General features: G+C 41.4%; 1 protein-coding gene across 4 annotated transcripts in view; it reads right to left on the bottom strand.

The window, feature by feature from the left end:
• Positions 1 to 23,244, bottom strand: part of PRRG1 (proline rich and Gla domain 1) — a 531,308-nt gene that overhangs the window by 17,172 nt on the left and 490,892 nt on the right. Inside the window, exon 1 of one of the 4 annotated variants that reach the window (XM_063393004.1) lies at positions 14,232 to 14,614. The exons of 1 other annotated variant lie outside the window; for it this stretch is intronic. The gene's annotated coding sequence lies outside the window, so the exon portion shown is untranslated. Of the gene's footprint in view, positions 1 to 13,817; positions 13,942 to 14,231; positions 14,615 to 23,244 lie in introns of those variants that run through there. 2 more of the 4 variants (XM_063393007.1, XM_063393006.1) reach the window with 2 other exon arrangements.

Raw genomic sequence — 23,244 nt, 5'->3', positions numbered from 1 at the left:
CAAATCACAGCTTTACTCTCTATTAACAGTCCCCTCCCCTAAAGGGAAGGAGTTTAATTATACTTCAGTCCTCTACTCTGACACTCTCAGTTCAAACTGACTAAATAGTTCTAAGTGGCTTGGAAGAAGGGGTTGAACAAAGACAAGTACAAAAATATTTTTTACCGTCATAAGCCAGCTAATAAAGCAGAAGAGGGCTGGTCACATCACAGGAACATCCTGACCTACCACTGACTCATTCATTCCTCTGTCCAACTCTTAGTTTCCTGCTTTTAGGTCTTCACAGACCTTAGTGAAACACCAAAGTTTGTTGTTCCGAATCCCTCTTCCATCCATCTTCTCTAAGGTTATACATCACCTTAGGTATGTGACAACACTGGACAGCTGTACAGCCCTATGCCAATGCTGAGTGTTCAATTCTGAGTTATTGGCAGCTGATCCAACCAACACGTGACCTTTCCTGCTTGGCTGCTTGGCTGTCAGGGATGCTTCAAAAACAAAACCAAGAACAATGAACCACACACTTCTAGTAGGAACTATAATGACTCAGTGGGGAGCACTGAGTTTTAAAGCCTGTGAGAGAGCCCAGGACACACTAACACCACCCCTGCTATTTACCAGCAGTACCCTGCTCACTATCCACAGGCTGCAGCCTCCTACCAAGGAGAACATCTCGCACGAAAGAGGAAGTAATCCTGAAATAACAAACCAAGCTTACATTTCTTTCCATAACTAACCTACATATTCTTTTTCTCCATTCTGAAAGTACCCAAATGGTAGATACACTATTTATAAGCATAAAGCACAGAATATTTGTATACATATTTCCAAAGGTGGTAATCATATTCCAGCAGTGGCAATCTCTCAAATTGGGAAGGTAACTAATTTCAGCATTAAAAGCTGCTGTCTTAAGACAGTGATTCTGCAGGATTTTGTTGCATTTATTAGGATAACTCTCTTTAGCTGGCAGGCACACACTCTGCTGGGTACATTTCCTGACTCCAGGTTTAATGGCAACTTGTGTGCAGCTTGTACCATTAAAGGAGAGAGGATCTGACCGAGGGCACACCAACTGCCTGCACTGTTCTCCCTCACTGTCGTTTGTTCCAAGGATACAGAACATCGAGAACAAAGCCAGTCTTTAAGGGAAGGCAGCAGAAAGGGAAGGGAGAGTAAGGCTAATATAAAGAAGCAGCAGTATCTTCCCTCACCTAGTTTCTCACCTGCTGTGTTAAAAGGGACTTAAAATACTGCAAGGTCCCCTGCTCCTCTCCCAGCTGGGATGGGCATGACAGGATCCAGGTAGGGAAGGGGGAAATGGCTTTTTTCCCATTCTGCAACAGAACTCTGACAAGTGGTACAGCTGTTAACTTTAGTTTTGTCATCTGTACAATTCATGAAGCCAAAGAGCTGCATCATTTCTTAAAGTTATCAATATTTAGGTTCTTCTGGAGCTTTTTATGAAAGCAGGTCTATTCCAGGGACACTGTTAGCTAAAACATCAGTAGACATTCAGTCTGAAAAATAAACACTCCTGTTCTAGCTTCTCAGTCCCAAACCAGGTGCAATGCAACAACTGGAACACTCCTGGGGTAGGTTTGTTTAGAAGAAACATTAAAATATTATCAATCTGACTTCCTGAGTATTATTTAATTATCTGAAAGCCATTTATACAGAATATATTATGTCCCTACCTAAAAACCCCACTCCTACCACATGTCTTTTACATGTTTGGAAAGACTACAATTTCATTTACTGTTATCTACTTCCTAAGAGCTTTCTCCCCAGGTAAAGCATACCAAAAATTTTACATTGATTCAAATGCTGGAAAAATAGATTGATACTTCTCTGAACAGGAATTCTATGGGATATGGGAAAACCCTGTATTTATTAAGTTCAGTTTGCTTGCAAAAGCAAGGTTTTCCAGGGAATTTGGTGGGAACAGAGAGGGAGGGAACACTTTGGAAACTACTCTGTCAGATGAGGATGCAGAAGATTTTTCCCACCTCAGACTACATGGGACAAGAATAAGAGTAAAATAAGAGTAGAGTAAGAGAGATCTGAAAAACCTTCTGCTTTGTATATGCTATTTGATCACAGCATTATAAAACATCATAAATTTAAGCACCCAAAACCACAGAGCAGGTCACTAAGAGAAACCTGCACTTTGCAAGCTGCCACTGCACCCCAAGGGCAGTGAAACAGATCTTTGCTCACAGAATGAGCGTGCACAGGGCACCACAGCACCCCGTGAGCAGAGGGAAGGAAGCTCCTCACGACTGCAGCGGGAGAGACTGGGGCTGAGCTTCTGCCTCAGAAGTTCTTCACTCAGTGTTTTTTGTCCTGTTTAAGCTGTGGCCATGTTCTGGCTGGTTATTTTCTAGATATTTCCAGAGGTTCAAAGGGGGAATTGCTATAAGCTATCTCTTGCTTCTCCTCCCTTTAAAAACCAAACAAGAGCATTCTCCTGATACACCTTGGCATGCAGGACCTTTGGCAGGAGAAGTAACAAAACTCTTTACAGAGAGGGAGAATTTTGGTGGATTGAATTGTTTTAAAAGTTCTGGAGACCACAGGGGGCAGTTCCTGGGAGGCATAATTGAACACTTACATAACCATCTGTGTGGAAACCAGAATTCCATAAATCCTCAAGAGACCATGCCTTTCCAAGCAGCCTGTGGAGTAGAATTTCAGACACCTCACTCTTCTGTAAGCTACTGTCACAAGACATTGCTTTAGGTTATACAATCTCATGTGCCTTAGGAATTCAAATGTAGAGCATTTAACTTGATAATCCATTAAAATGTTGATATAATAATAACCATTTTCTTTTTCCTCATTTTTCAAGTGAGAATGATGAACAACTGAATAAAGCTTCCACTGTAGGATGTGTTTTTATCCTGATTTTGTTTGGACACAAAACTGATGCTATGTCACTTATCTATTCTATATTCTGTTCCTCCACCAGTACCTTTTAATTAAATCTGACACTGAGATTTCCTCAGTGCTCCCACACATTTTCCATGAAAATCAATGACCAAGAAGAACAGAGAAAACCCATTAATGCCCCTCAGTGAAATGAAGATGGGTTTACCAACTGCAGCAGCTATCTCAGCAGTCCTTTGGCAGCTGGAAATCAGTATCTATTTTGCCAGCAGAAAGGGGCAGTCAGGAAGCAAACACCATGTCCAGGACCAGGCACAGCTCCACAGCCCTTTGCAAGGGGGCAACTCCAGTAGCTCAAAGAGATGAAAACAGGGAAAGAGCACTGCCCGCAAATGTGAGATGTCAGAACATTGTGATTCAGGGTAGCAGCTGGATAACAAGGATAAGCATGTTAGAGAATGGAGGGGAAGTCAGATTAATAGTGGGAAAGGTGAAAAGGTAGCAGAGACAGGAACACAGCTTCACCACAGCTCTGGTGCTCCCTCGCCTAATTAGTGTTTGGGTGGCAGCTGACAAATGGAACCTGTCAGCCCCTTGGATATCATCTATTCCAACTTAGGCTTGAATAGCTGGACTCCTTATCTGAAGCAATTACAGTGGCCAGGAATAATAACCTCTAAGTGCATAATAATGATCTTTATCCATGACTACGCTCACATTAGCTAGGAATGCAGAGCACTAGGAGTGTTAAACAGTTGGTGCTGAGGACCCAGCACTTACACAACACAGGTCAGGAATTCTGCTTTGGGACAGCTCTAATTTGCTTTCATGAGCTGAGCACTGTCTGGCAGTGGGACTGCAGCTCTTGGAGTTTATCTTCTGGTTTACCTTCAGCCAAAAACACTTCAGTCTGAGTGTTTTGAAATGTTTCTGCAATGCAAACCAAAGCACAGTAGGTAGTGAGAATTGGGAAATTCCTAATCTGAACCAAAATGCTACTGCAGATACACCCAATGTGCACTGTATGACCACACTCACTGCAGCAAATAACTGAGGAAGGAACCTCTATAAAAAAGATTTCTCAGTAAAGAGCCAAAGGTTATTATGGGTGATATGTTCAGGAAGAACTTTCTGTGAGGCTACAAAAGTACTCTGATAAATAAGCTGACAAAAAAAAAGGTAACGTGAGGCTCTCGGTCAAACTAAAAAACGAATGAAACAATAAAACCTCTCAAAACCAAAAAATCTCACCAGAGTCAAAGAAATTTCTGAAGTATTCTAAGTGCTTGTCTTTTGTCTTCAAAAATTATGTTCTTGAAGAGGAAATTATATCCTGATATAATTTCATATATCATATATAGGTATCACATATATAATTTCATATATACTGATACAATACACAGAACACCACGGTCCAGTCTAAGGCTAAAAACCCGAAATACTGGAGTAGTTTCTCAGAAATACCAGGAAAAGAGACACACAGAGATAGCTAATCCAGGAACTGTGAGACAACCTAGACAGCCCCTACCTCCCCAAACAAAAAAAGCACATTCTTCCCACACATCCCTAAGGAGTGGAAACTTGCAATTACAGATTACAAAATTATCCCGTTTATGATCACCATTACTGATACTTTCAATAACTTCCTCTCCAAAATGTTACTAGCTTCTAAAATCATAAAGTAACACAAAAAGTCAATACATAATAAGCCAGAGAAAGTACATGATCCCTTTGCTACACATTTATAGGTGGTAGAAATGTTAAATAATGTATTGATAAAATCCTATATTATAGTAGTAAAGTGACAGCTGCTTATTAAATATCTATCATGTATTTTTAAAAAATTTATAGTAAGATAAAATAATCAATGGAGCTGCTAGCACTTTTAAAGAAAAACTGTACCAGAATACTGCAAAATGTTTTCACTCGCAGCCTCCCTAATTTAGGAGCTTTGAATGTGCACTCATTTTCCTCCCCTATTCTGTCCCTGTTTTCATACAAATGAAACATTTGTATTTGTTCTCTAGATTAGAAACAAGCCAGCTTTGATTTTGTAGTTCAGACCATCTCCTGATGTTTTACAGCCAACAAACTGAGGAACAGCCAGCAGCTCCCAACTTCAGCTGAAAACTGCATTGTATATGAATGAAAAATTACATGTTGCTGTTTATTTGGAAAGAAGGAGAATATCCTTTGTGTTTAAATCATCACTGTGTAAGAAACCTCTCAGTTCAGAGAAGGCAGACATTCAGCTGATCTAACTGCAACACAGACAACACATTGCAGCCAACCTTTACTTCTCACAACATGAGAAACTGGAGGTACCCACTGACCTCAGCTGACATGAAAGTAAATAAGCCAAAGGACCTGAAATTCCACACAGTGTGTAGTTCATGGAACTTGCTGCCATAGGATGCTGTTCAGGACAAAAGCAGAAACAGATTAAAACAACTAAAAAGGAAAACAATAAACGAGAGTGAGATTTGGTGATTACTATAACACAATTCTCCAGATGTAGCTTTTATTGTTAATTATGTGGCTGTGAAAGGAGAGTAGTCCAGTGCCCAGTATGAAATGGGTAACTACATCCAGTTCCTCTTGAAAGTGGTTTAAAACTGGATTAGGACCAGGGGAGTAAATATCAGCACATAATACCATGACACAACCAGAAATCGAGTTGACAGATGACATATGGTCTGTTTAAAGATCCTACTCACTATCCACAACCTCTCTTCTTCATTGTCTCTGGTCTCCCAAATCAACACATCAAAGCATTCATAGTAAGTAGAAAGTAGAGTGGAACAGTGCTTTCTGCCTTTAAAATCATATTTGGGTTAGGTAGGGAAGGAAAAAAAAAAGTAAAGAGTACTACCTTTATTTTAGATTATACCTCTCTAGACATGAGAGAGAAGGGCCCAGGAACAGTCTCTGGGCACAGTCCATTCACAAAAATGTAACTTCATTACAGGTACAGTGTTTGTCTGCTCTGAAAAGGTCATAAGACCAAAGCCAACAATGTCCTATTTATCCTGCTCTGAAACTCTTACAGATACTTTCTTCCCCAACACAGCTTATAAAGCAAAACCATGACCCAAGTGTCACAAATAATACCTTTACAGATTTTCCAATAACACAAACTGGCTGTACAAGATTCAGCAGCCAACTCCATTAATCTGTATCCAATATTCAATTCTGCTCTTTTCACAGAAAAAGAGAGACCTGGCAATTTCATACATTTGAAAAAGGTTTTCCTCAAATCACTGAAGTTTTTCTTGGAATTATTACAATACTGTGAAAGGCAAGCAGCAATAGCTACTTTTAAAGATCAGACTACCTCTAAACTACCAGTATTTTTCAAGTAGCTATTAAGAAACCCCAGAAAGATTCTAGATCTCAGAATGTGCATTTTTTTGCAGTAAAAAAGAAGCTCGGTAATTTCACATTGGCATCTTTGTGTGCAATAATTTTATAGCAAACGTAAGATTACTACTTAATGAAGTTTATTTCTGTAGTGTTTGAAGTGTTTTTCTGTGATGAGGCAACATTCTGCCCCATACAAACTGTATTTAGCACTTGTTTGGTAGGCCAATGTCTAATACCCCACCTAATTTAGAAAAATTAACCCCAAACCAATAAAAAGTAATTCCTTTGTGAAGTGCTAAACTAAGCTAGAGAAATGTGCAAACAAAGCCTTCTCTTCCAAACATTTATGCACCGTCAGCATGCTTTAATATAAATTTCCATCCTGCTTGTCCTCCCCTGAAGCAATGCATATATGACAACATTTCAGAGCACGTTTTAATGGGATTTTCCAGTCAACCAAAAATCAAATTGCAGAGAAGTTATGAAAGAGTCATAAACACATATTTCATCTTATTGAATTATATGGTAACTAGGCAAAAGATAATGAGGCACAACTCCTTTAGAGATTTTATTAAGTTTTCTGTCACACTGGGGAATTGCATAAAGAGAGCATACAGAAAGTTGTACACCACCAGAATCCACAGAGCAGCTGCAGTAAAACAGAAGGGTAAAGAGCCCTACACACCAGGGGGAAAAAAAAGAAGTAAATTTTTGATACTAAATACTTTTATTTCCCTCTCTCTACACCCACATCCATTATTTCTCACATAACTTTACCATAATTTCCAAACACATGAAGATGCACAATTATTTTACTGCATCGCACTTATTTTTTTTTTTCCTGAGCAGCATTTGAACAAACCTACCCACAAAGCTCATTTACGCATTCAGGGTATAGGAAAACATGTTTTGACTTCAGCCTTGAAGAGAAGTCAAGGAATTTCTCCTTTCCTGCCACCGCCACCCATCCTTCACTGGGGATCACCCCTGATGTGGCTGAGGCAGCTCTGTGCTCTGCACTTCGGCTTTGTCCCTCTCCCACCGACCCCTTTTCCTCCTCTGCTCCCCAGGACAGCCACAGAAAGGAAATGTGACCTTTCCAGGCTGTATCTGCCACCAAAGTCAACCTCTCAGGGAGCTAGTTTTGCATCCCTTGGGGCCTCTAGTCCAACCACTTTACTCAAGGTCCCTTCCAATCCACTACTACAGAGCAGTAGAACTCCTTAAATTCGTGGCAGTTTTCCTAAAGGAAGCACACTGATCTAGAGGATGGAGGCATTCTGAACATCACCACTGGAGAAAACTCTGGAAGATGAACTAATATCTAATTCAAACTGTCATTTATGAGGAAATAAGGATCACAGTGAAGCTCTAAGTCACAGCTGATCAATCATACAGCATAATTCCACACCTACCAATATCAGGTCACACTTATAAACAATTTTTTGCACTTTCCAACACAGCATAAACAGCTCCCAAAACTAAAACAATAATTCTGCTGTTGCTCTTCTACTTGCTATGAAGTGAGTCAGTACAACACCATTGGAACAGCATCGGAAGCACTAAAATGCATGTAACAAAAACAATTCAGAGGATGTTCCTACTGAAGTTCCTAAAACTCATATGTCAAACTGATGTGTCAAATTTGTGTATACAATTAACTGTATTTGAAGATGTAATTTATCTTAGGTGTGTCAAAAGTATACACAGAATAAAATAAAGTTAGCTCTTGTAAACTTCATTCATAACTGACAGATCCCCTACAGAATCCAACATTTTATTTGTGGAAGATTTAAAAGGGTGTTGCCCTACTCCCCCACAAAGCTGAACACCTACTCCAGGATACAGAAAATGTGGAGGAGTCTTCTAATGCAGAAAGTACACCACTGGTGTTTTTTAGGTGTGGTAATTCATTCACACATACAACACACTGCAGAAGTCATTGGAGAGATCCTGGATGTGCTGTCCATCAGCAGGTGCATCTCCACCTTGTGTACATCACTTCACCCACACAAACAGATCCACAGAACCATGGAGCAGCCAAGGAATGCCAAAGATTGTCTGGTCCAACCTTTTGTGTGGAAGGCAGCCCTGATGAGGTTATCGAGCACTCTGCCCAATTGCAAAAATGACCCCTCCAGTTATGGGGACTACTCCACATTCTTAGAAAGATTATTCCAGTGAATGATTGATCTCACTGTAAAAAATTAATTACATTGAGATGAAAACTTTGATCAAATCTTTGCCAGGAGTTCCTAACAAACAGCCACAGTGAAAGTGCTTTGATACTTCCATTTTTGAGAACTGCAGATCTATGAGCTTGTAGTTGGGCACTGCTTTACAGTTCACCCTAAGTGGCCTTTCCATAAAAGATGAGTTTGTTCACCTTCTCACCTCCTTGCTTGTTTTAAAATAAAATAGAACAGGTCCCTGCTGCAGTTGACTGCAGAACACCAGGGATGAAGTCAAAATGCAAAATCCATCTAGCAAAATCCAGCAAGGATGGAGTGGAAAAGGAAGAAGTTCTGTTTTCAGGCAGTGGGAGAAGCTTAGATCAGTTAAGCTGCTTATGCAGCTGCACACTCAACAGGCCTTGCATTTATTTCGCTGCTGCCCACAGCTCTGAGAACCAACAGCAGCAAACAGCAAATAGCACAGTGAGTCCACTCCATTTCTGATACTCAGAAGTGCTCAGCAGTATTGAAATAAAATATTACAGACTGTGCCCACTTCAGCTGCCACGGGAGAAATCTGTAGGAAAACCAGCAGGAGATTTAACTAGTTCTGACACTGAAACCTCATTTAACCTTTCCCCATTCCCTATAGCCATGAGAATAGAAACTAAGAACAGAAAGACAAACAGAAAGTTGTTTCTCCTCCCAGATTTATTTAGTAAATAGTTTGAAGAGTTACAGTCTGCAAATAAAAGCTGAAGAATACACACAAGGTCAGTAAACAACTCACTGATAAACCCAGAGAAACAGCCAGGTGCAAAAGTTCACATGTCTGATGAAGCCACTATTCATGAGTTTTCCTGCTAGGATTCCATAAACTGCCTTCACACCAGTGAGCTAATAAATTCACACTTCAGTGCCAAGTAGGAAACATTTACAAATACAGCTCATTATAATAAACATCACAATTTAGATAGTTATGTTAAATGGTTAATTTAGCAATTGGGATTTTAATGAAGAATTGCTGTAAAGTGAAACTTGAAGCTGGGCCATCCATTGTTATACTAGAGGAAAACAAAGAGCTCAGCAAAACAGGAATATCCAGAATTACCACAATTCTTGGTGTAAACAAACAAACAAAAAAAATCTCACCCACTCTGAAGTTCTGGCAAATACAGATTTTCTGCAGTTTCGGGTGACAAAATGAATACTTCACAGGGATTAAGTTTTATGTATGACAAATTACTCCCATCCTACACTTCACATGGTGTCTTTGGATTTTAGAATTACTTAATTTGACCACTCTTGGAGCAATCATATTGGTACAGACTGACCACTAATGTGAAAAACTGAAAGTATGTTAAGTGTGTGATTTTCAAATATGAGATGCCAGCTTTCAAAAGCAATTTCAGAAGCAACATGAGAAGGCTGATTCAAATGTTTTAAATGAAACACTCAACTGAGCAGATAAAATGCACAATGAAATGTGTAAAATGCAAGGGTTATCCAAGATCTTTCAAAGTACAGCTGCAGGATAGTGTGTGTCTGTCTCATGCAAAGACATCTATGGTCAAAAAAGTTACCTACTTACACAAAGTAGCATTCCTGGTTTGAAAATGGGCAACACTTCTTGTGCTCCTACATTGCATATGTCTCAGCCCTGGATGCTACTCCAGTATACTGGGCTGTGCAAATGAATTTGTCTGATTTTATAAATGTAGTTCTGAACAGATGCCTAACTTTTATTCAAAGTTAAAGTTATTTTACATAGTGATTATGTATTAGTAAAAATAAGCAACAGCCTGAAATAGGCACAAAAAGAGCTCTCAACAGATGTGGTTTTTCAGCAAGCCAAAATCCATGGTGTGATTTTAGGTGGTTAGAATGGAATTTCTTTAGCTGTCAGTATGAAAACAGGCTTTGCTTTTGAAATGTAGCTGTTCTAATAACAGCATGCAGCAACCTTGATTAAAACACCAATTACTTGATAATCAGCACAATCAGCACGAAAAGAATGGGTTAAGTGTATTTCAAACCTCACCAATGCATATCAAATTTTACTTAACAGGAATCAGTAAGACATGCAAAGGTAAACAAGGAAAGGGTTGGGTATGGTCAGATTAGATTTTAAAAGGTCAAATAGTTACCAACATCTGAACTCAGCTGGCAGGAGAACAGACGAGACATTAGGTCATTCAGGCCACTCCTCTGCCAGCTCCGTAGGGTTCTCTACTGCACACTGCAAGTGCTTTTGTTTGTAATGTGGAAAAGGAGAGGAAGCAATGGTGGGGGCAAGAAAATTGTCTTTGGAGGCTGAGGCAAAACAACCATTAAAGAAACACCAGCCAGACCAGACAGCATCCTGGAAACACAGCTGATGGGAATTCATGAAAAAGCAAGATGAAAACGAGTAACAAAATTCACGATTGAGCTGACAAACTGAAAGTAAAAACTCTTAACAGGATGGTGCAAAAAAAGTTAGAATTCTTGCCTATAGGAATCTGGTGTCATTTGTTGACTAAATGGAAGAAATGTCAGATGTGAGATTTCCTGGAGTAATGGAAGAGGAAAAACGGGTTAGTTCTTCCCCAGTACTCATCCCTGGGGTTAGTGCTACCAACCACAGCTCTTGTTCCCTGCCTGTCCAGCTGTTTCTAAGAGCCAGGTAAGAGCCAAAAGTAAGTCAGGTAAGTCTTTATTTTCAACCTGATTGATCTTGTGATCTGCCTCACCAAAAGAACATGGAAATGGTTACACTATCACAAGTGAGGAGGTCACAGGGGCAGGCAGAACAAAATGATGGACAAGAGGAACTCGAGAAAAGGGAGCTGTTTAAAATGACAGAGCAAACAAAAGTGGTTCACACTTCTGTAGTCTGAAGTAAGTTAGCACTGTCCTGAAGTATATTTCACCCTGCTTTTGCCACAGAATTCATTCATGACTCTATATACATTACCTAAAAACACTGTTCCAATGTGGACACCAACTACGTACATTTTATTTTAGGGATGCATCTCCCAAAATCTGACTGGTTGTTTGCAAAAGCAGAATAGGTTTAGAACAGACATTCAATTTATTTGCACCTGTGCACCCAACATAAATGAGTACAACTGAACTCCATACCCTGAAAAAGTCAGATCCCACCTGGATCAGATTTAGTCTCCACAGTTTGATCTTTCACTCTTCATGTGGAATGGGAGGATGATTTCCTTCTCTTAGGAGAGTTTCATCAATTAAGAGAGGAATTAATTGAGTACTGAGATACTAAGGTGATAAGCAAAACAGAAGATACAAGGAAATTTGTCATTCCATAGTCAAAGCAGAATTTGATACAGATTTGAGGCAGACTGAGAAAGTGTCTTGACATCACACAACCAAAGTAAAGAGGATGAGACAAAATACTTCATCTCTTTAATACCCTGAGTACAACAGGATTTTTTATGCAAGAAACAGTATGCTATTACTTACTAAAAAACTGTAGTTCAATATAGATGTATGAAGAGACTGAATTGAAGCTAACTTCAAAACTTCAGTTCTCCATTTGTCTTTCTGGAAATGACACTATTAGTACAGTTACTCTGTGTAACTATCCACTTCTCTCAAAAGAAAACTGGGATCACCAAGTTATAATCTCTAGCATGTATTACAACCAGATGCAATGCTCTGCTGTTTTGAGTCCAACACCAGTTGGACACCAATTTCTGGATGAATTTATATGGGAAAAGGATAATCCAAGTTTCACCTGGGAGTTTCCTGGTATTTGCTAGTTCCAAGAATTCCAAGAAGCCTAATCTGTTCAAGTTTTCTAGTCTAAAAGAAGATGAAGTGAGATGGCTGAAAATGACCAGGTAAGTAAAACTCTCACTCCTGTTTCCATGCAGTACTCACACACAAGTGCCCTGTCCTCTCCTCTCTGGCTTCTATTCTCACTCCCCTGGTTCAGCAAGAACTACTCTTGCAATCTCAGTCACCTTTACTAGGTAGGTCTCCTCAGCTGCTCATCACCTCTTGCACTTGTAAACCTCCCCCACAACTGCTTTATCAATGGCACTCCCTCTGTTCAACACAAGGGCCAGAATGTTCAACCTCCCACTTGCACAATCCCTTTACACAGGGGTGTGTGTGTGCATAATGCACACGTGTACATTAAAAAGGAGGGCTTCTATATGCATATCTACTCATCTATGTACAACTAAAAAACTTTTTCCCCTCCCAACCACGTTTCCCTGAGCCAGTATAAGCAACCCTACGGCAGTGCAGGGAAATAGAAATAGATGTGATTACTAACTAGGTTAATCAGAAAAAGTGTTTAAAAGGTCAGTTTGAGTCTTCAGGTAAGGCTTCATGCCACTTCTCTCCCCTTCTGTATCAACAATGGTGCCAGCACGGGGAGAAGATGGTAGAGGAGGTGGTGATGAGCAGAAAAAGTACAACTAGGGGGTTTTTTCAGTGACAGTCAATAGTAATAATAAATGTAAGGTCTTGATTTTAATCTAGAACACCAACAGCTGCACAACTGTCCCTCTTCTCTTCACGAACTTTCCTATGAAAACCTGAAATTCTTTCAAGTGTTTCCATGTGCTAACAGTCTTCTTCCTTTTACTCACTGGCTCCATTCTTTGCTCAGTTCCCCACCAGCCCAATCACTGCCCGCTCTCTCACTCCCCAACCAATGCAACATTCAATCCCAGCTTCAACTGCGGTAGCACTGAGGCTCCCCCTGCCCCTCCCGTTTCCTCTGGATGCGGATGAATTGTTCCCTCGCCAGCGCCAGGCCTGGCAGTCCCGCGGAGCCGGGAGGGTCGGGCTCGTTCCCTCGCCCCCTCCCAGCCCAGGACCGCCCGTCCTGGCACCGCAGCCCAGCGCACACGGCGCCTCTGCCCGACCCCGCCGGCAGCGGAAAAAGTTTTACCAGGAACACGAGAGCTTCGCATTGCTGCGGCTGTGCTCTGCGGGTTTGTTTTGGGGGATGGCGTTTTTTAAAACTTCGCAGAAAAACGGATCAGCTGCCTATTCTGGAGAGAGCCGCTAACCTCTTTCAAAAGAGAAATCCCGCAGGATTCTTCCTTTGTTCAATACACTCCACGCATTTTCTCCCCCGGCTTAACTGGAAATGGCACAAGCCCTTGGAGAGGAGTTCACCGGGCGGCTGCGGCGAGGGGCGGAGGGCAGCGGGGCGCCTTCCACCCTCACTCCCCTCAGGAGTCCCCCAGCGGGACCCCCGCCCCGGCCGCTCCCTCTGGGCATCGCTCCCACCGTCCCCGCGCCGGGCACCTCCTTTCCCCCGCCCGCACCCCGCGCTGCCCGCACTCACCGTCCCTGCCCGCATCGCACTCCACACTGCCCGAACTCACCGTCCCTGCCCGCATCGCACTCCACACTGCCCGAACCCACCGCCCCAGCCCGGAGCTCAGCCCGCACCGCCCGCACTCACCGCCGCCCGGGTGCGGAGCAGGGCCAGCGCTGCCGCCCGCGCTGCCCCAACGCCCGCTGCGCGCTCGGCGGAGCGGGCGGCGCCTCCGCGCATGCGCCCGGCAGCCCGAGGGCGGCCGTGAGGCGGGGAGAGACTGGGGGCGAGCGGCCGCGCCCGCCCGTGTCCCGCCGCGCCCGCCCGTGTCCTGCTGCCCACTGCCCCGGTGTCCCAGCCCCAGAGCTGGCCCAGGAATCGCGGGCCCCGCAGGGTGGCCATCAGCCCCTCCCCGGCGCAGGGCGATCCTTTCAGCCGCCCCCCGATCGGGAGCTCCCCGCGGTCGCAGCCCGGGGCTCAGCACTCCCCGGTGGGCAGGAGCGCGGGCGCCGTGGCCTCACCGAGCCTCCCCGCCAAAGTGTATCCCGAAGTTATCGGTTTGTGTGCCGGAGTTACAGCATCAGTTGTATCGGGAAAGATGTCAAAGATCGTCGAGTTGAAGCTGTGACCGAACATGACCCTGTCAACTAGACCGTGGCCACCTCCAGTCTTTCTTTAACACCTCCGGGAACAGTGACTTCACCACCTCCCTGGGCAGCGTGTCCTAATATTTAATCACCCTTTCTGTGAATAAATTCCTCAGAGTATCCAACCTGTATAGATGGACGCAGTCTTTTCTTGTAGGAAAGACACAGACAGACACACACACAGGCACACTGGTAATTGTGGTATTTGATGGAGAGCTGAAATTTGTGCCACAAGTAATGATTTTCCTCTTCCGTGCCCCCCGAGGCTGGCTGCATGGAGCTGTGGGGCTCATTGCCCAGAGTTCTGAGCCTTTGAATGCTCTCAGACCTCACCCCTCAGAAGGTGTATTTCAGGAACCCTAAAATGTCATGTTCCACATTAAAAAGTAAAGGTTGGTTGGCTTTTTGCACTGCCCAGAATTAATCTGAAACTAGAGAGTTTGACAGATTAATTTTGTTTGTGACTGGTACCTTCATTTTCACCTCTATGACTTTTAATGGATGTGTATGGCAAGAAGATGAAGCTCCTCAGAAAGTTCACAGCAAATTAATAATCCCTACCTGACTTCAAATGTGCTGTTCTCAGTGGTGCTGTGGCCTGATTACAAATGACTTAGGAACAATCCACAAAAATAACAGTTTGACTTGCCAGAAGAGAGATTGAGGTCTAAATGGTGAGGAGCGTAAAATACCATTTATTCCGTGAAAATGGAATTGAAGTTCTCTATAAATATGCAGTGGGTGCCTTTTTTTTTTTTTTTTTTTTTTTTTTTTTTTTTTTTTTTTTTTTAAGTTTACATTGCTGCTGTCTTCAGATTCAATGAATACTAAGAATATGAGTTCTTGTGGCTCAAATTTTTGGTGGGTTACTATGCTGTATACCAGGTCTTTTAAACCTTATTTTAGATTAAAAGACAACTGACAATGAACAGAAAAGGAATGAGGTAGCACTACAGTCACAGAGGGGTTGGGGGAATGGAAAAATGAGACAGTTTGCAATAGTTCAGGTCATGTCTCAGCTTCTTTAATGAATTTTACCTATAATAAAAGTTAATGTTCCCATATATGGCAGCTGAGAACTGATGCTGAGACCATCAGGTTTTAAACAAAAGAAATTACATTAATCTGACAGTTCTTTGACAGAATTATCTAGAAACTCCAATGCCTTGAATCAATGGGAGACAAAATACCTCTGCTCTTTGAAAGTTTTTTGAAGCCCTGACAACAAATGCTCAGCAGTGAGCATGGAAAGAGGCACACACCATCAGAGGCTGAGTTTCCAAGAGAATTGAATTTACATCTGCTTTTCTTTGGAAGGCAGGGAGTTTTCCTGTAATAATTTACCAATACTTGCTACAGATTGTTTGAATATGCAGTATTCAACCATATCTGTTTTACTTAATAGCAGGTAGTTGGGAAATAACCAGGAAAAGCAATACATGAAAAATTTCTTTATAAGGGTCAGGAGACAATATTTAACTTAATAATTATGCAGCACTTTCTTCCTTGATTCCAGGTGCATTGCACAGTTTGTTTGTGAAGGCTTAGGGCCAAAAGCTCAAAAGGGCAATGAAAAAGTTAGAAAACACTGAGAACAGAGGACAAGAAATGTCACAGCCATATTGGAGCAGAGAAAATTGGTACTGAGCCTGCTGGGAGTGGAGGCATGAAAACAGACCAATATCCGAGCAGAACTCATTGGAGAACCTTACTGTTGTCAGTTTTAAAGGACATAGTTTAATAACATTTAAACTATTTGTCCAAGGTGGAATTTCTGAACAGAAAGAAGCCCATTAGTATGGATAATAGTTTTGCTGTGTAAGTCCTTCCCTTGGATTTTTGAAAATGAATTCAAATCCTGATTCTTGTATTTTGCATACATGGGAGGAACATTTGGGTCCCACTTCTTGGAGATTTCTTTTTTCATATAAATACTTAAATACTCATGAGAAGAGCAGTAGTAAACCCATTGGAAGGCCCTAAAATCCTGCTGCTGAGGGTGTGCTCGATGCCTTTGTGTATTACATTAATGAAGATATCAAATAACACTGGCCCCAAACAGAGCCCTGAGGAACACCACTTGTCACTGATGCCAGTGGGACTCTGAGCCACTGATCACTATTCTCTAGGTGTGACCATCCAACCCCTTTCTTATCCATCTAACAGTCCACTCTTCAAATCCATCTCTCTCCAATTTAGGGAGTTGGAATGAATCTCAGTTTGCACAGTCTTAGACCTCATTTCTTCCCTAAATTCTGTCATGGTACAGAAATAATATTAATACAATTAATATTAAAATAAAATTTTTAGGTCATATCTGCTTTCATCCCTAAGAGAAAACTGTCATTTGATTCTGAAAAGATTGTCATAGACATTTAAACATTGGCTTCTAACTCCAGGGTACCCTCAGGTGGTCCACTCCTAAAATATGAAGACATAGATACAAAAGTGAGAATTCAAGCCAGACTTTTCTGGGATGAAAAAATTATCTTTATGATGCAGCACAGGACCTGGACAAAGAGGGGGAGAAGCAAGAACTTTGGCTGAAGAGAGATGAAAGTTCCAAAGCTATTGCAGTAAAAGAAGTGACTAGACTTAAAAAATGGAAGGAAGCAGAATTGTGTCCCAGCACAATAGCTGGAATACTCTACTGCTTTCTAGAAAGATATATTGTTGTATATTCCCTAAATTTAGGCACAGAGTACATGTATAAAGGAAGTGTGCCTTAAAAAGTCTTCTTATGTTTTGTGTGAGTAATATGTTATGAGTAAAGATACTTACAGAACTTGCTTGAAATGGGCTAAGGGGGAAATAAATCTAAAATATGATTTACAGCCAAGGATTATGATGAGTTCTGCCTTTTAAGCTCACATATGAGTTTTCCTGTTTAGCTGTGCATTGTGTTTGCACAGCTAATACATACCCTGCATGAGAACATTTCTCTGGATGTCACAATTTCACATGAATGTAACCAGTTTATTCTTTGCCATCAAGCAAAGCAAACAAATGTAAAACCAAGAGGCTTCTAACGTGCTGTGTCACACACAGACCCAATGTCCTCACTTCTTGGTATTTCCTGCTCTGTGACAAATGAAGAACTTCAGCACTGAAGGGGTTAGTCTGATGACAAGAAAACAACGCAGGTTTTCCCTCCTCCTTTTATCCCTTCATGTTAGCCTGCCATCCACTTGTGAAACTTGGGATGTTTCAGTGCAACAATGCAGGATGCAAAGAAACAATGACCACTATGGGAACCTCATAATATTTTCCAGCATATTCATTTCCCCCTCCAGTCCCTGTGTCCTGGGATCTGGACTGGAGCACTGTCCTCTCAGCCACACAGGGCTAAATCAGCTGGTTTTAGAGCTCACTAAAGGTACCTTTAGTCAGGGGGAGAGCTAGTCCCTGGTGAGTGATGTTCTCAATGTCTCTTCATGACACTTCATCCTGCACTCTGGGAACTTAACACCACACACACAAATTCTACACTCTTGGCCTGTTTTCAAGTGCATTTAAATGTCGCTGTGTAATACATTAACTTGATTCAAATATTTAGGATTTTTTAATAATCCTTCATTATTCCAGCAAAGCAACATAGGAATGTTGAGTTTTCTCAATGACTGCTCACATCTACATGGCTTTGTTCCTTCAAAAATTAATTTGTGATTTCCTCCACTCCCTCCCCAAACATTGACAGGATTTGATGTGTGTTCCAGTTGTTTTGTGAACTGCTCAAAAGGCACCATTTTGCATCTGTGAAGGTGTTCACCTGAATCACTGTAGATCACACAAGTGTGCAATTGATCTGAGCCAAATATTACAAAGTAACTGCAAATGTATTTCTGTTCTCTAACTTTGATATGGAGAGCAGGCTGTATATAAGTCCTATGCCATTGTTTTTCTAATTTATATTTTAGTTTGATAGGTGGCCTCTGCATGGCACCTGGGAAAGTGCCATGATTATTTTTCTGATCTTGATTCATCCTGTATCTCATAATTTCTTCAGTGTTGAAAAAAGAAAACAGGAAAAAGAAAAATAAATAAATAGAAATCTTTAAGAACAAACTGTGTCTTTCAGCTGCACAGTTCTTCCCTACACATTAGCAACAACAAACCCCAGCACAGTATGACATGAACCTGAGAGTTATTTAAGACAGTTGTAGACCTTGGAACTGAAGATTATGTGCCCAGATCCTGGCTGGGGCAACAAAATAAGCAACTTCCTAATCAAGACTTGCAAGTAGTTTTGTTTCTCACTGAGTAAAAATGTGAAAATATTCAGAATATTCTTAACACCTAGAAGAAAAACAAATAGCTGACGAAATAATGCAATCCTTAAAAGAGAGTCTGAAAACTGTTAGGGAAATTCCAGTTCCCATGATATTTGTGGAAATAAGTGATTTTGATTCACACTGCTAAACTCCGCCCTGTGACTTTGGAATGTATTTCCTCACTTTTAAGAGAAGAAGAGTAGGAAATAGATGAGTGACTCTTTATTTTATAACACTGTGCAAAGCTTTTGAAAGCCCATTTGATATAAAAAATAAATAAGCAACTACATTTAATAGGCTGTTCTAGCAGTCTCAACATCCCTGTAATATTACAAGCAACTCAGATTTCCTTTCTGTGGTTTGTGGTGTTTTTCCAGAACATCTCAACAAAATAGAACTGTTGATATTTATTTTTTCTTAATGTCTGTTCTGCTGTTGACAACATAAAGATGATACATTTAGTGACAAGGCATGCATACAAAAATAGCAAGTATCTCAAGTATAAAAAGCAACAAAAATGTAAATGACTGGAAATTGACTTATTTGGTTTGTTACTTCTTGCTGCCAGAATTCCACTGACATGATCTTATAAGATGCAGACCTTTGTGCTTTCTGATTGTAAATAAAAGTCTAAAGAGAAGGACATTTATTCTGTACAGTCCTCAAGTACATATCTTGAATTTCCTCACAACACAATGATGACAAAACCCTCTGTTGTGCTCTAATTCTGTTAATTGAGAGATGTGATTAGAAGACCCCAGTTCTTTTCTGGGCAGAATAGGTCTCTTGGGGTGAGTGGCTGACAGACCAGATGAGTGTCCTGCAATTCAGAGGGACCTTGCAGGCTGGAGGGATGGGTCAGCAGGAGTCTCATGAAGCTGAACAATGGGAAGTGACAATTCCTGGGGAAGTGACAATTCCTGGGGAGGAATTACCCTGTACAACCGACCTCCTGGGAAGTGTGAGGCAGAAAAGCTTCTGGGAGTCCTGGTGAATACCAAGCTGACCGTGCCATGTGCCCCTGTGGCAAAATGTCCTGGTGTGCACCAGGCAGGGTGTCCACAGCAGCTGGTGGGGGGCGATCCTTGCCCTCTGCTGAGCCCTGCTGAGACACACCTGGAGAAGGGCCATGGAGACAACTGAGGGCATGGAGAGGCTGGGAGAGCTGGGACTGCTCAGTCTGGAGAAGAGAATGCTCGGGGGGATCTTATCCACGGGTATAAATATCCCATGGAGTTTTTTTCCCATAGAAGAGAAAGCCAGACTCCCGTCAAATGTGCCTGGGGACAGGACTAAAGGCAAAGATGCAATCAAAACAGGAAATTTCATTGAAATTCTTTTTTTGTAATGATGATCAAACACTGGAATAGGCTGCCCAGAGAAACTCCGGAGGCTCAATCCCTGAGTCATTAAAAAACTATCTGTTCATGATCTTGAGCAACCTGCTCTGAGCAGAGTTTTGGACTAAAAGATCTCCAGCATCCCCTTCCTACATCAGCTGGTTTGTGCCTCTTTCTCCAGATCTCCTCCATGTAAATGTGAGTTTTGTAAGGCTTAGGACAATAGCAGAGGGCTGGGCCAGGTGCTGTGTTGTGACCCAGTGTTAGGAACACGTTAGGGAGTGAGAGGCTTCCCATGGACTGCACCCAGGCCTGCACGGAATCACAAGGATTGAGTTTCTGTATCAGTGATGTAAACATTCACCTTTGGCTTATCCTACTTAGCCATGCAAAGAGCAAGTGACTTTCATGTGTTCATTCTCTGTTTTGAAATGTGTTAATGATTGTTTCTGGATCGCCAGGGGGATTTATAGGTTGGCCCTGGGGGATTGTTGCAGTTTCAATACAGCTTGTTTCTACACAGTTAACAGCATATTAGCAAATAACTGATGGGTGGTCAGGAGCAGGAGGAAAGGTAGATTAACCTTCAAGCTAAAGATGCACCCTTCTCACCTTGTTTTAACTTTGTAATATCCAGCAAGTCTGAGAAAGGTCATTCTTTTTCATGACCACCCTGGAGCTGGATCCAGTGGTCAGTACTACAAGCTGTTCTGATTAGCATTCCACAGTTTGCATCTCCACAATTGATTTAGAAAACTGATAAGAAACCATCTTAACAAAATCAAGAGCTTTTAAAAAGAAGAAAAAATAGTACAGAAATAGGACACTGTCAGATGAGTGAAGATGAATAGGAAAAAATGGTGTGTGAGGGGATCTAACCAAAAGGTTATATAACAGCAATATGCAGAGAGAGTGCAAACAACAAAAAAGGGAACGATGTTAATGATTAGAGGAAGATTTGGGAATGGTTTCTCTAGTATTTAGTGAAAGGGAAGGGCAAGAGAGACATGGAGAGCAGTGACCAAACTTTCACTGTTAAAAGAGTTTCTGGTGTATTTGTGTGTTGTCCTCGTCCATTTAGGGAGCAACAAAATGGGAAAAAATACTTATTACCTTGTTAGATAGTATGTGGAGAAATTGCTAGTATGCTTGAGGATATGATTCAAATGAACAATAGTCTTGCTAAACTGAAAAAAAATAGAAGATGAAGTTGTACAGGAACAAATGAGAAGTAGTATTATAGGCAGTTTACATACATATATTGTATATATGAATTCAAACTACTTTCCAGGGATGGATAAGCATTCAGAAGCCCTGAATTACCCAGACTGGCCATCTTTTCATAATGCCAATTGTCGCACCATAATATAAGAAAGATATAAAGATATTAGAAAGCATCCAAAGGAGGGCAATGAGGATGGTGAGGGGCCTGGAGGAGAAGCTGTACAATGAGTGACTGAGGTGCCTTGGTCTGTCCAGCCTGGAGGACACTGAGGGGAGACCTCACTGCAGGCACAGCTTCCTCCTGAGGGGAAGAGCAGGGCAGGCACTGATCTCTGCTCTGTGGTGACACTGACAGGACCCCAGGGAATGGCCTGAAGTTGTGTCAGGGCAGGTTTAGGTTGGATATTAGAAAAAGATTCTTCCCCCAGAGGGTGGCTGGGCACTGGCACAGGCTCCCCATGGCAGTGGTCACAGCACCAGCCTGGCAGAGCTCAAGGAGTGTTTGGACAATGCTCAGGCACATGGTGTGATTCTTGGGGCTGTTGTGTGCAGGGCCAGGGGTTGGACTTGACTGTACTTGTGGGTTCCTTCCAACTCAGGATATGTTATGATTCTATGAGGTCTCCCTGATAAGACCGCTCACCTGTCAGAAGAAAGGGTGCCCAGAGTGACTGAAGACAACCCCAGCACTCTCTTTAATGCCACTGCATTGTGCAATGGGGTGTTCAAAGCTGGACAGGGAAAAACCAGATCTGTTATAAAGCCATGTAGTGTTTTGTATTTAGCTGTTGTTGTGTGCAGTCCCAATGAATTAGATACCCAGTAACTTTATGAACATGATTCTGTTTTCTCTTTGGAGGCTCTGAGATTTCCTGTGCAGTTTCCTGCCAAGAAATGGACTTTGTGGACCTGGAGCAATTCCATTGGCAACATTCAAAAGGAGCAGCTGCATTTCCCCATCCTTTTGCTGTTACACATCATTCCCCGAGTGCAACTTCAGTGGTTTAATGTAGCACTTTCCTTATCTGTTGTGGTGCCAAGGGAAACAAGTTTTTATAAACATTCAGTGGCAATTTTGTGCAAACACATTTTTCTTTCCAGCCCTCCAGCAGCATGTGTGTTGTCAACTGTTACATTTCAACTGAGGTGGCCCTTGCCAACTCAGGGCTAGTAAAATATCAAACTTTTTTAACAAAAGGGGAAGTGTTATCATGCTCTTCATAGTTAGTAACAGTATTTTATCAAACATATTGAATAAGTGACATTTCTTGTTTCTCCAAGGAAAATTGTCACAAAACTTGTGCTAATTATGTGTTACACTTTCAGTTACTTAATAGTTAATAACTAAGGAGATTTTACCAAATTCACTACATCAAAAAGAAGATCACATTTTTATCCTAATTTTTGCTAACAGAATGCTCAGAATATGTCCTTGAAATCTGATTTGAAATAGTGAGTGAGCAATCAAATGTATAGCAGTTTTTATATTTAGAATTTGTTTTGAAAGTCTGAAAGCAGGCCAAGTAAGCAGGCATCTGAATATTTCCATAGTTGAATTTACATCACATTATGGCCAATTTGTCAGCAATAATGCAATGCATGGGCACAAATTCATATTTGGCTTGGAAAGAAACGGATTTGCATTGTTGTCTGAAATGCTGTATTTTGTATGTCCATTAAGCAAGCCACAGTTGTAAAAATAAGTTCCATTTCTTGCTTTCATATTCAATTTTCATGTTAAAAATGGTTTGTATTACTATTGAGTTGTGTTGCTTTCCAGCATATACTGATTAATAAATGAATGATTTAAAATATGCAAATAGGAAGTAATTTATTTGGCTGTTGAATACTAATTCAAAGTCAGTGAATTTTTCCTTAGGTTTGACTCTTTTGAAATTCATAAGAATGTTGGTATTACCTGGTTTAGATTATATAAAACATCTTTGATTTCTTCTGGGAGCTCTTTATGAATTTGTATTGTAGTTGCATTTGACTAATGGTTTCAGTTCAAGTCATGCAAAACATTAGTGCTGAAAACTATCAGATTAAAAT

The sequence above is a fragment of the Prinia subflava genome, chromosome 3 (assembly GCF_021018805.1).
Source record: "Prinia subflava isolate CZ2003 ecotype Zambia chromosome 3, Cam_Psub_1.2, whole genome shotgun sequence".
NCBI classification, from domain to species: Eukaryota; Metazoa; Chordata; class Aves; order Passeriformes; family Cisticolidae; genus Prinia; species Prinia subflava.
Note: the sequence above shows the minus strand (reverse complement) of the source record. Positions and strands in the feature narration are given on the sequence as shown.